Here is an 11,047-nt window from a genome sequence, read left to right as displayed (position 1 = left end):
AAGAGTTTATTAAGACTTGTGATAGCCATAGCGACGAAAATGGACTAGTGAATTTTTATCCCCAATGTCGATAAAAGTGTCGATATTTACGTTGAAAAGAAACCGTTGCTATATTCATTGCTATCGTTGTCGCTATATAGCGATACTGCAGTGCAAGTTTAAAGATCCTAATAGCGACATTGTAGAGCCCTATATAACGACATTTATAGCAATGGTCGATCATTAAAAATAATTGCTAGCAGGGAAAATAATGTCGTGCCACCCAATCAACCATATGTATTGAACACAATACAAAAGTATATGAATTGACGAAAGTAGTAAATTGAAAAAATCATAGAATTGAAAAGAACAATGTGAATTGATCAAAGTGCATTGTAGCACAAAATTGCATTACATTGTTGTTTGTAATCTACAAAAAAGCACTACCGAACCAAATTACTTTGTTGTTCACAATCTACAAAAATTGTAGAACCAAAAGCCATAATGAAAACTATAGAAACAGTTTACATTGTTGTTCACAATGTACAAAATTGACGTATACACATTATCTCCTAATATATATGCTATACAAAAGTAAAACTAGCTAGTCCTAGCTAGAGCTAGTATGGCTAGGGCTAATCTGACGTCTCATCGCAACCTAACGGCGTATCTGTCGGATTCTGCAAAAAAATAATAAAATTTTTTGTAAGTTTAAACACACAAACATAAAAAATCCTTACAACTTATTAAAAAAATACAATAAATTTTAGAGCTTAAAGTTAAGTAATTACCAAGCCAGGTCGAGAGTTTAGAATGTCCATAAGGGCATTTAAGCCCTTTCTGCCCGCAAACTCGTGCTCATACGGTGTGGGATCACATCCAATCATCAGCCACTATTCAAAACATACAAAGTAAACATTATGTTGAAATTTAAGATTACAAATATATGAAATTACTAAACCTAAAGAGCAATGCAACAACACTTACAAAGTCAGCCTCAAATTATGCCCATCCATCCCTCCCCAAGTGGTGCGAGCTCTCTGCCTCTACTCGCATGCTGGCCACCTCCCTTTGTTGCTTCCACTTGTGAGGATCCTCGCGTGCTTCCCGCATTGCTATCTTCCAGTCTTTGTTACTTAGCCAAGCTGGTATGCTCCACCCATGCTTTATTTCTTTCTTCACTTCAGAGCACTTGTTCTTGCAGTACTCGTACATCCGCACCCTCATTAAATCTTCATTGAAGCACTCATCCCAATTTTCCACAGGAAACTTGCCACATGCAACATGCTGACAACTCTGTCTTTAAATTCATCTGGCACTTTTGACCATTTATTTAGTATGTAGTTCCAAAAAACTGAGAGTACAGACTGCGAATGCACGTAATGTCCTTCTTGCCGTCCTCATCTAAGATCAATCCTCTATTGACGTTGATCAAGTATAGCAAGCGCTTTCGATTGGTCCACTTGAACCTAGGGGTCACTACAAGAGTCTTGACATGGGTCTCAAGTGGTTTCTCAAGAGGAGTCACGGCTACAGGTCCATGGGAGTCTGAGCTCCGAAGTGAGGAGGGTCAAGTGGGGTGAGCCTCAGAGGAGTAGCTGGTGGTGTGTAGCTAGGAGGTCCCAAAAGTTGTGCAAAAGCCGGAGTAGAGGGCAACACCATGGCCGGTGTGGGTATGGGCAAAGAAGGGGGAGGTAGGGAGCCTTGACAACTACAAGGCAATGTGAGCACCACCTCCACAGCAGCCGCCGCCTCCACCACTAGAGGGTCGATGCCTAGAGGAATGTGCAGATTGTCTAGTCAACACCGAGCTCTTGGAGCACGCTGATCCCTCCAAAGTAGAAAGAGAAAATGAAGGAGTGGGACAATACAGTGGTGTGTCGGCATCGTAGTGGGCGTTGTACCAGCTCTTCTGCTCGGGGTCTAAGGAAGAGTAAAATCCATCTGAATTCATACATGCATTTTAAAAATGGAGTTAAAGCATGTAAATGATAACAATTTGATTCAAAATTTGAAGTTTCACAAGTTTAGTATATAGACAAAAGGGGGCAAAACTGCTTAAATATAAAGTACAGAGATAAAAGGGAGCAAAGTTGCTCAGATAGAATGTCTGTGACTTTAAGAGGTCTCTCTCTCATCCTCACATAGCTCAGTATAACCTCCTATATCTATGTAGAGCTCTCTATCTAAGCAAATGTCTGAAGTTTCATCCAAGAGGTCCTCCGCATGCATCCCTCCTTCAAAAGCGATCACGAGCTCGTCTATGCCACATCCGTGGCTTCTTGTTTGTTTTTCTCTCCAGTCTTCTCCATGGATGCCAAGATAATTGTAAATTTGTAGCCCTCGTACACTCGTGCACTGCGTGGGGCCACCTCTATAACATACCACTAATTTGGCTATGACTTTGTAGGATGGAATATCACCTGCAAGAGCAACGTATCTTAGATGAGTATTAAAGGTGTACAAGTCCCCTAAAGTCGGGTGAGTTAAAATTTACCGACTTACTTGTTCACAATGCTCAGGTAATACGAAAGTGTCTTGAAGGTCGGTCCACTTTTTGGTTGAGTCCACCTCAAGGAAACCCAACTCTCCTCTGCACACAGTAGCATTTGCGGACCTCTATGTTTAGCTTGAACCATTGCATGTCGAACAAGTCCATGAAAAACCCTCTATGGTCTATCTGCAAAATTTCTTGTAGCATGCCAAAGTATGTGAGTTCCGCTACCATAGGATCTGCATCAAAGGAGCTTCATCGAATTGATTATTTGAACTTTTCCATGACTCCACAATCTTGTGTAAAATGCTTTTTGTCGATCCGTTCTACCCTAAAATACCGACTTTACACCATGCTACCGAATATGACTTATACTACAACCAGCAATGACAATGAGTGGCTGTCAATACAAAAAACAAAGGACCGGTCTAAGATTACAAGTAGACCTTGGGGATGCATCCTTGTGAGTACTCCCACTCCTCCTCAGTCACCTCTTCGCCATGCTGTTGTGCGCTTTTCAAGGCATTGTGTAACCATCTTAAGCTCATGAACGTTGGTAAGATCTCAAAACCCACCAGGTAATGCACCAGTGGTCGTCTTCCTCGTCTTCAATTAAGTCGGGCCCTTTGTCGCTCTTGGTTTTCATCCTCATATTGTGAAATCCACTTTTGCATCACTGTGTTGTGAAGCATGCAAAATTGATTAATCTTAGTCTCTACTTCCTCGATCATGTTCTTTTCCACACCAAGATTGCACATCACAATCCCAGATATGGTCTCATCATCAATGGTGCATCAAAGCGTATCTCCTGGCACAATCAGCTCTGGAGAGCCACTCTCCAATGTACACAAGGAACTATGAAACAAGGCAACCCTCTGCCATGCTACCCTCTGGACGTGCCTTCGGATGCACATATCCCTTGAGCGTTTTCATGAAACGTTCTAAAAAGAACATCCACCTAGAATGCATTGTGCTTGCTATTTCCACCTCATCAACTACGTGAACGAGAAGGTGCAGTTGAATGGTCAGCATGGTAGTAGAAAAGTGTGTTTCAAACATTCAAACAACCTCCACAACGTTTTGTTTGGTTGATGGTATGGAAATAGCATCGATCTCCTTTTGGGAGATTCATTGCACCAATTTCATAAGTTTGTAGATTGTTTGGCGGACACTGGGGGACAAACAACCCTCAATGGTCACAAGCAAAATAAATTGTAAAGTAGATTTAGAATTGGGATCAAAGTAGATTTAGCAAAATAAATTTAGCATTGCTCTAGTTCATTCAAACATACCTGACACATTTCATGCCAGTCGTGTGACTTCAAACCAGTGAGCTTCCCTTCCTTCGTGAATGTTGTACGGAGCGAGTGCATTACGCCTGTGGGCGTATGCATCGATCAAATTAACCATTTTACTTTGAATTTTTACTATCCAATCAAGATCCATGGTGCTTTAGGCAGCTTTATCAATCCGTCGTTTGCTATCTATGGCCATCCATTGCCAGGCCGAGGCGTAGATTTGAGCTTCCCTAGAAAAATTCCACCACGTGTTGTTAATATGTTTCCATGCCACACAATCTGTAGGGATCCATAGCACATCATCTAAAGATCCACTACAAGAGGTTGTGTGCTCTTGTGACGCTGTTAGCGGCGGAAATACACTGGGTTTTTATAACCCCCGGCGTCGCTAAAATTGTCGCTAATAGCGTCGCTACGAGAGTGTCGCTATATGCGTCGCTATATAGAGACGCTCATAGCGACTGTCATAGCGATGGTTATAGCGACGTTTACACAGAAGTCTATAGCGACGCTCCAGAGCCATAAATAGCGACGCTTATAGCGACGCCCGAGAGATTTTTTTTTTGGTGATAGGGCATTGAATGCCCTGCTACCCATCAACCATATTGTACTTGATTCACTTTTTAAAAAAAGTGCAAAGGTAGATAATAGACCCAAAATAGTCACCCACAAGACGCATTGTTTGCAAAATTGACAAGCGTAAAATTGACAATTGTACACATCATAGGCAAAATGAATTGATTGGCAAATGTAATAATGACAATTGTACAACATCATAGGCATAAAGAATTGATTGGCAAAATGAACTGCGGTGACAAATGTAATAATATACATGGTTCAAAAAGACGTATAAAATCCGTCTCATGATACATAAGCTATGAGAAACCCTAAACTAATGCTATCTAGCTACGGCTAAATTGACGTCGTCTAGTCAGACGTCTCATCGCGTCCAAGCGGCGTATCTGTCGGATTCTGCAAAAAAAGACAATAAGACAGCTTTCAGTAAGTATAAACATATAACGACATTTATAAAACAATACAAAAAATAGAAAAGAGTAAACCCTAATACTAACCATGCCGCCGCGAGAACTGAGAATGTCCATCAGGGCGTTTAAGCCCTTCCTGCCTGCGTACTCGCGCTCGTACGGTGTGGGATCACGTCCTGTCATCGACCACTGTCAAAACATACAAAGATTTCATTATGTTAGAATTAAAAAACTCATAAACCCTAAACTATCGAACATAAAGAGCAATGCGAAAACACTTACAAAATCGGCCTCAAATGATGCCCATCCACCGCTCCCCAAGTGGTGCGAGCTCCCTGCCTCTACTCGCGCTCTGGCTGCATCCTTTTGTTGCTTCCACTTGTCGGGATTCTTGCGCGCTGCTTTCTTCGCATTCTTCCAATCTTCTTTGGCCAGCCAATCTGGCATGTTCCACCCATGCTTGATTGCTTTTTGCACTTCGGAATGCTTGTGTTTACAGTATTCGCGCATTCGAATCTTCATCAGGTCTTCATTGAAGCGCTGATCCCGTGTTGGAACGGGAAACTCATTATGAAGTATGCTGATGACTCTGTTTTTTAAATCATTTGGTACTTCACTCCATTTGTTTAGTATGTAGTGTCTAAACAGCTGAGAGCAAAGACCACGCATGCGCGAGATCACCTTCTTGCCGTCATCATCCATGATGATGCTGCCGCTGAAGTCGACGGGAGTAAGGCAAGCCCTTTGGCCGGTGACGCGTGGACCTGGGTGTCCCGGCAGGGGTCTCTAGCGGCGTGTCGATGCAGGTACGGACATCAGGTGTCTCCACCGGCGTCTGGGCCCCGAAGCGAGGAGTGTCGAGTGGGGTGGCTCTTGGCGGAGTAGGTAGAGGTGTGTAGCTGCTAGGAACAGTCAGCCGCGCAAAACCTGGCGTAGATGGCGATGCTGTGGCTTGTGTGGGGGCGGGGAAAGAAGGGGAGGGTAAAGAGCCTCGTCGAACACGAGGCGGTGTGGAGGCATCGGCGGCGGAATCCCCACAATAACCGCCACCGCCAGCACTAGAGCGCCGGTGTCTAGACGAGTGTGAAGATCGTCTCGTCAACGCCGAAGCTTCGGAGCGCGCCGAATGCTCCGAAAGAGAGGGAGATGCGGATGGAGTAGGAATGCGCGATGATGCGCCAGAGCGATGACGCTCCACGTACCACTGTCTCTGCTGCGGTGACAAAGAAGAAAGAAACTCCTCATCATCCATACCTGCATTAAACACACGAATATTTAAACTTAATATTGAATGAATAGAGTAGACAATGACGCAAAGACCATTAAATACAATGACGTAATGACGCATATAAATACAATGACGCAATGAATTGAGTGATAGAAGAGGCAAGTCAAAAACTCAGAATTTTCAATCAAAAGATGTGAGCGCGAGTAGAAAAGAGCGTTATACACCATGGAAGGTACTTAGAGAGCCAGAGCTTTTACAACACGGAGCAAAACTGTTCAAATACAATATTTGTGGCTTTAAGAGATCTCTCTCTCATCCTCGCATAACTCAACGTAACTTCCTATATCTATATAGAGCTCTCCGTTTAAACACATATCCTCTGTTTCATTTGTAGCTCCTTTGCATGCACCCCATATAGAGTAGTAGCATCTTGATGCTCGTCTGGCACCACCGCAGCAGCTTCTGATTGAGCATCTTCTCTGATCTCCTCCGTTGATGCTGTTGTGATTGGCACATGGTAGCCTTCATACGTCCTTGCACTACGAGGGGTTACCTCTATGACGTACCACCAGTTTGATGTAGACTTTGTAGGATGAAATATTACCTGCCAAAGCCAAATAACTTACATGAGAGCTTTCAAGCACATAACTTGTAAAAGGGGGATGTTAACTATTTACATCCTTACTTGTTCACAATGCTCGGGTAGTACGAAAGTGTCTCTTAGGTCAGTCCATTTCTTAGTAGAATCCACTTCAAGAAAACCAGACTCTCCTCTACGCACAGTAGCGTTGCGACCCTCCATGATTATCTTGAACCATTGCACGTCGAACAAGTCGACAAAAAATCCTCTGTAATCGATCCTCAAAATCTCTTGTAGCGTGCCGAAGTAAGTGAGTTCCGCCACCACAGGATCTGCATCAGAGGAACGTCGTCGACTAGACTGTTCAAATTTTGCCATGATTCCACAATCTTGAGTAAAACGCTTTTTGTCGATCCGTTCCACCCTAAAATGTCGACCTTTACACCATGCTGCTGTGTATGACTTATACTACAACGAACAAAGATTATGAGTGGCCGTTCAAACGTTTAGAAATAAAGTCACTAGCTAGTCGTACATTGCAAACTTACCTTGGTCGCGCAACCCCGAGAGTACTCCCACTCTTCCTCAGTCACTTCGTCACCGCATTGTTGTGCGCTTTTCAATTGGTTGTGCAACCATCTTAAGCTCATGAATGTTGGTAGGCTCTCCAGAACTGTCGGATAGTGCATCAGTGGTCGTCTTCCCCGTCTCCACTTGATTCGTGCCCTTTGTCGCTCTTGCTTTGCATCCTCATATTGTGAAATCCACTTTTGCATCACTGGATTGTGAAGCATGCAAAATCGGTTGATTTTAGCCTCTAGATCTTCCGTCATCTTCTTCTCAACACCGAGATTGCACATGACAATCCCAGATATGCGCTCATCATCTATGGTTCGCCATAGCGTGTCCCGGGCTTTATCAAATCTGTCTAGCCACTCTCCAATGTATACTAGGGACTCTGATACCAACCAACCTTCTGCCATGCTACCCTCCGGACGTGCCTTTTGACGCACATATCCCTTAAGCGTTTTCATGAAACGTTCTAAGAAGAACATCCATCTGGAATGAACTGTGCCAGCTATTTCCACCTCATCAACTATGTGAAAAAGAAGATGCACCTGAATGGTTAGCATGGTAGTAGGAAAATGTTTCTCAAACATGCACACAAGCTCCGCAACATTTAGTTTGGCGAATGGTATGGAGTCTACGTTGATCTCCTTTTGTGAGATCCATTGCACCAGCTTTGCAAGTTTGTAGATTGTGTTACGGATGCCGAGAGGCAAACATCCCTCAATGGCAACCGGTAAAATAAACTGTAAAGTATGTGCAACAATGATATTAAAGTCCACATTTTATGCAATGATATTAAAGTCCACTATGACGTACCTGACACATTTTATGCCAATCGTGTGACTTCAAACCGGTAAGCTTTCCTTCTTTAGTAAAACACGTTCGGAGCGAGTGCATTACGCCAGTGGGGGTCCGCAAAGATCGAATGGTCTCTTTTACTTTGCGTTCTTGGGCTCCTGTGAAAATCCATGGTGCTTTAGGGAGTTTTATCGATCCATCAGACGCTGTTTGCGGCCAATATTGCTCCATACGATCCACATTTCTAAGGTCAACTCTGGCTCCCAAAGTATCTTTCTTGCCGGTCAGATGGTCCCATAGTAGATTACCCACATTCTTGAATATGTGCATTGGATCGAGCAAGTGATTGATCATGAGTCGGGGCCAGTATGGTAACTCGTACCATAGAGATAGTCTCTTCATCCTTGCAGGCAATCCGTCATCGCACATCTCCTTCTGCTCTAACCATGCTTGTGCAGACATCCTTGGTGGCTCTCTTCCCAAAAAGCCGTCGCGTAACACATGATTCTCTGGAAGATACGCTTGATGACCTTCGTAGATTTGCTTCTTCAGTGAGGGCGCCCTACGTGCATTCAGTCTAGGTCCACATGTGACACATGCTCTGTATCCGCTTGTTTGAAGCCCTGCATGTATACACATGATAATAGATCAACTATGGGAAAAAACAAGATTTACAGTGTCTGAGTGAGGAGTGTCAATAGATCACCTGAGCATTTTGTTAGCCCGGGATAGTCATGCATGGTCCACATTAGAATGCCTCTGATCAAAGCATTCCGTCATCCTGTGTGTCGGCTCATATCCACCACCTCTATGCCAATCCACAATTGTTGTAGCTCTTCCAATAGTGGACGAAGATACACATCCATATTCTCCACTTTATATCGCCCTGGCACAATCAAGCTTAGCCATAGGTGCCCCTTCTTCGTAGTCAACCACGGGGGAATGTTGTAGTTGACGATGACAACGGGCCATACACTGTAAGATGTTGATCTTTGACCAAATGGATTTACGCCATCCATAGCCAGGCCTAAGCGCAAATTTCGAGCTTCCCTGGCAAAATCCGACCATGTTCCATCTATATGTTTCCAGGCTGCGCAATCTCCAGGAATTCGTAGCACACCATCCGAAGATTTATTCTCCTCATGCCATGATGCTAGGGCGGCCATGGACTTACATTCGAAGAAATGCTTGATGCGAGGAAGCAGAGGAAAATGTCGCAAAACCTTTTGTGGAATTTTTGTCCCGTGGAGATCTACTCGATATCTTTCGGAATCACATTTCGGACACTTCTCCATGTCTATGTATTCCCCTCTGAAAAGAATGCAGTCATTAGGACAAGCGTGGATAGAATTGTAATCCATCCCCAAGTTTCGCAAAATCTTTCTTGCTTCATCTCGGGAATCTGGCATCACATTGTCAGCTGGTAGTATGTGCTCTTTAAGCAATCTACACAACATAAAAATACGATACAGTCGTGTAAAAATCTATCAGATCATTATACATTTAGAGTTTTATTAAAGTAAACTAATTGTAATAGATCACCTGAAAAGCGCTGTGATGCTAGTGTCACTCTATCCAAACTTTGCCTGCATGTTGAGAAGAACCAGGAGTGCTTTCAATCTAGACATACGTGCTCCATTATACAATGGCGTATCGGCTTCACTTTTCATATCATCATAGATAAGCCTTTCTGAATCCATGATCGTCTCGATCATTTCATCAATCTCGGGCTCAAACATTGCCTCGTTGGGAATGTGCTCTACATGATCATCCCCCGAGCTGTCAGAGGCTACATCTTGTGGCCTCACATATGCTGCTTGACCAAAGCGCCTGCGAACACGTCTATTGGGTTGCAAGATTGCTGCTTGTTGGCCAGCGTCAGAGTCCGACGAGTTATAATTGGCAACAACTCGATCTAGAATAGATGGATCGAACTCGCCAAATTCGCGAACGTGCTGCAAAGAAACACGTCTTGTCCGTCGCACAGCATGCTTGCATTGATTACAAGGACATAAGACCCTCGTTGAGAGATAGGTGTTTCGGTTGGACGGTCCCACATCCTCGTCACTACTCATAATGAGGATAAAAATCTTATAACCTGGACAACAAATTTAATATTCTATTGGCATTCTTCGTCTTATCTCTCTCTCTCTCTCTACCTCACATTCTCTAGTCATGTCCAATCCCCGCACACCTCGGTCTAGAGGTGCACGGAGATCAGAACCACCGGGTTATAATCTCGTCTTTATTGGTCAATACCTATATTTATGGGTACAAGAAATCTACAGACCCACGTCTACATGATACTGCATGTAGTGGACAAAACCCCTTTGCCTCTTCTCTAGCTGTAGCACTTCACAGCATCTTAACATCTTTTCACAGTAGATCTTTTCACTGTTCGTCTAACTCTAAACCCTAAACCGTAAGTAATTCTTGCGTGGACTCGATCTAACATAAATAAGCGTAAATCTAACTAAAAATAAACCTAAATCTAATTTAACGTAAGTCTAACATCTAACCTAATCTTTAACGTCTTTTTGGATAGTTTTCTACGACGTTAAAACTCTCTTCTTCTTGTGTGTGTGTGTGTGTGTGTGTGTGTGTGTGTGTGTGTGTGTGTGTGTGTGTGTGTGGGTAAACCTAAATAAACCTAAGTCTAATATAATATAACATAAATCTAAATCTAACGTAAATTATGTTATATTAAAAACAAAGAACTAAACTAACAGGGATTATAAGAACCTTAAAACTGATTTAACACATAATTTTTCACATAACTCGGCAAGAGTTGGCATTCTCATCACTAAAGATGTGAGAGTTTACTTCCGGCGGTGACGCTGCCTCATCTCCATCCACATCTGACAACAGCAATTGTCCCTTTGGACCGTTCTTGCTCTTGTTACTAACTTTGAAGTTGCTGTTGAACGACTAGAGGTTGTCTAGATGGTCATTGTCGGGGATGTAGTGACTCTTGCCGCCCTGAAGATCCACCTTCTTCCCTATCTTCTGAAGACATTTCACCAGTACTTTTGGATCGACGGGGCCCACCATGAGTGAAGGCAGCAATACCCTATATTCCATTGAGGGCTTTCTTCACCCGCTTCATGCAAGCAT

Source organism: Adiantum capillus-veneris, chromosome 18, assembly GCF_014529385.1.
Source record: "Adiantum capillus-veneris isolate H3 chromosome 18, ASM1452938v2, whole genome shotgun sequence".
NCBI lineage: Eukaryota > Viridiplantae > Streptophyta > Polypodiopsida > Polypodiales > Pteridaceae > Adiantum > Adiantum capillus-veneris.
This window is presented reverse-complemented; position numbering follows the sequence as displayed.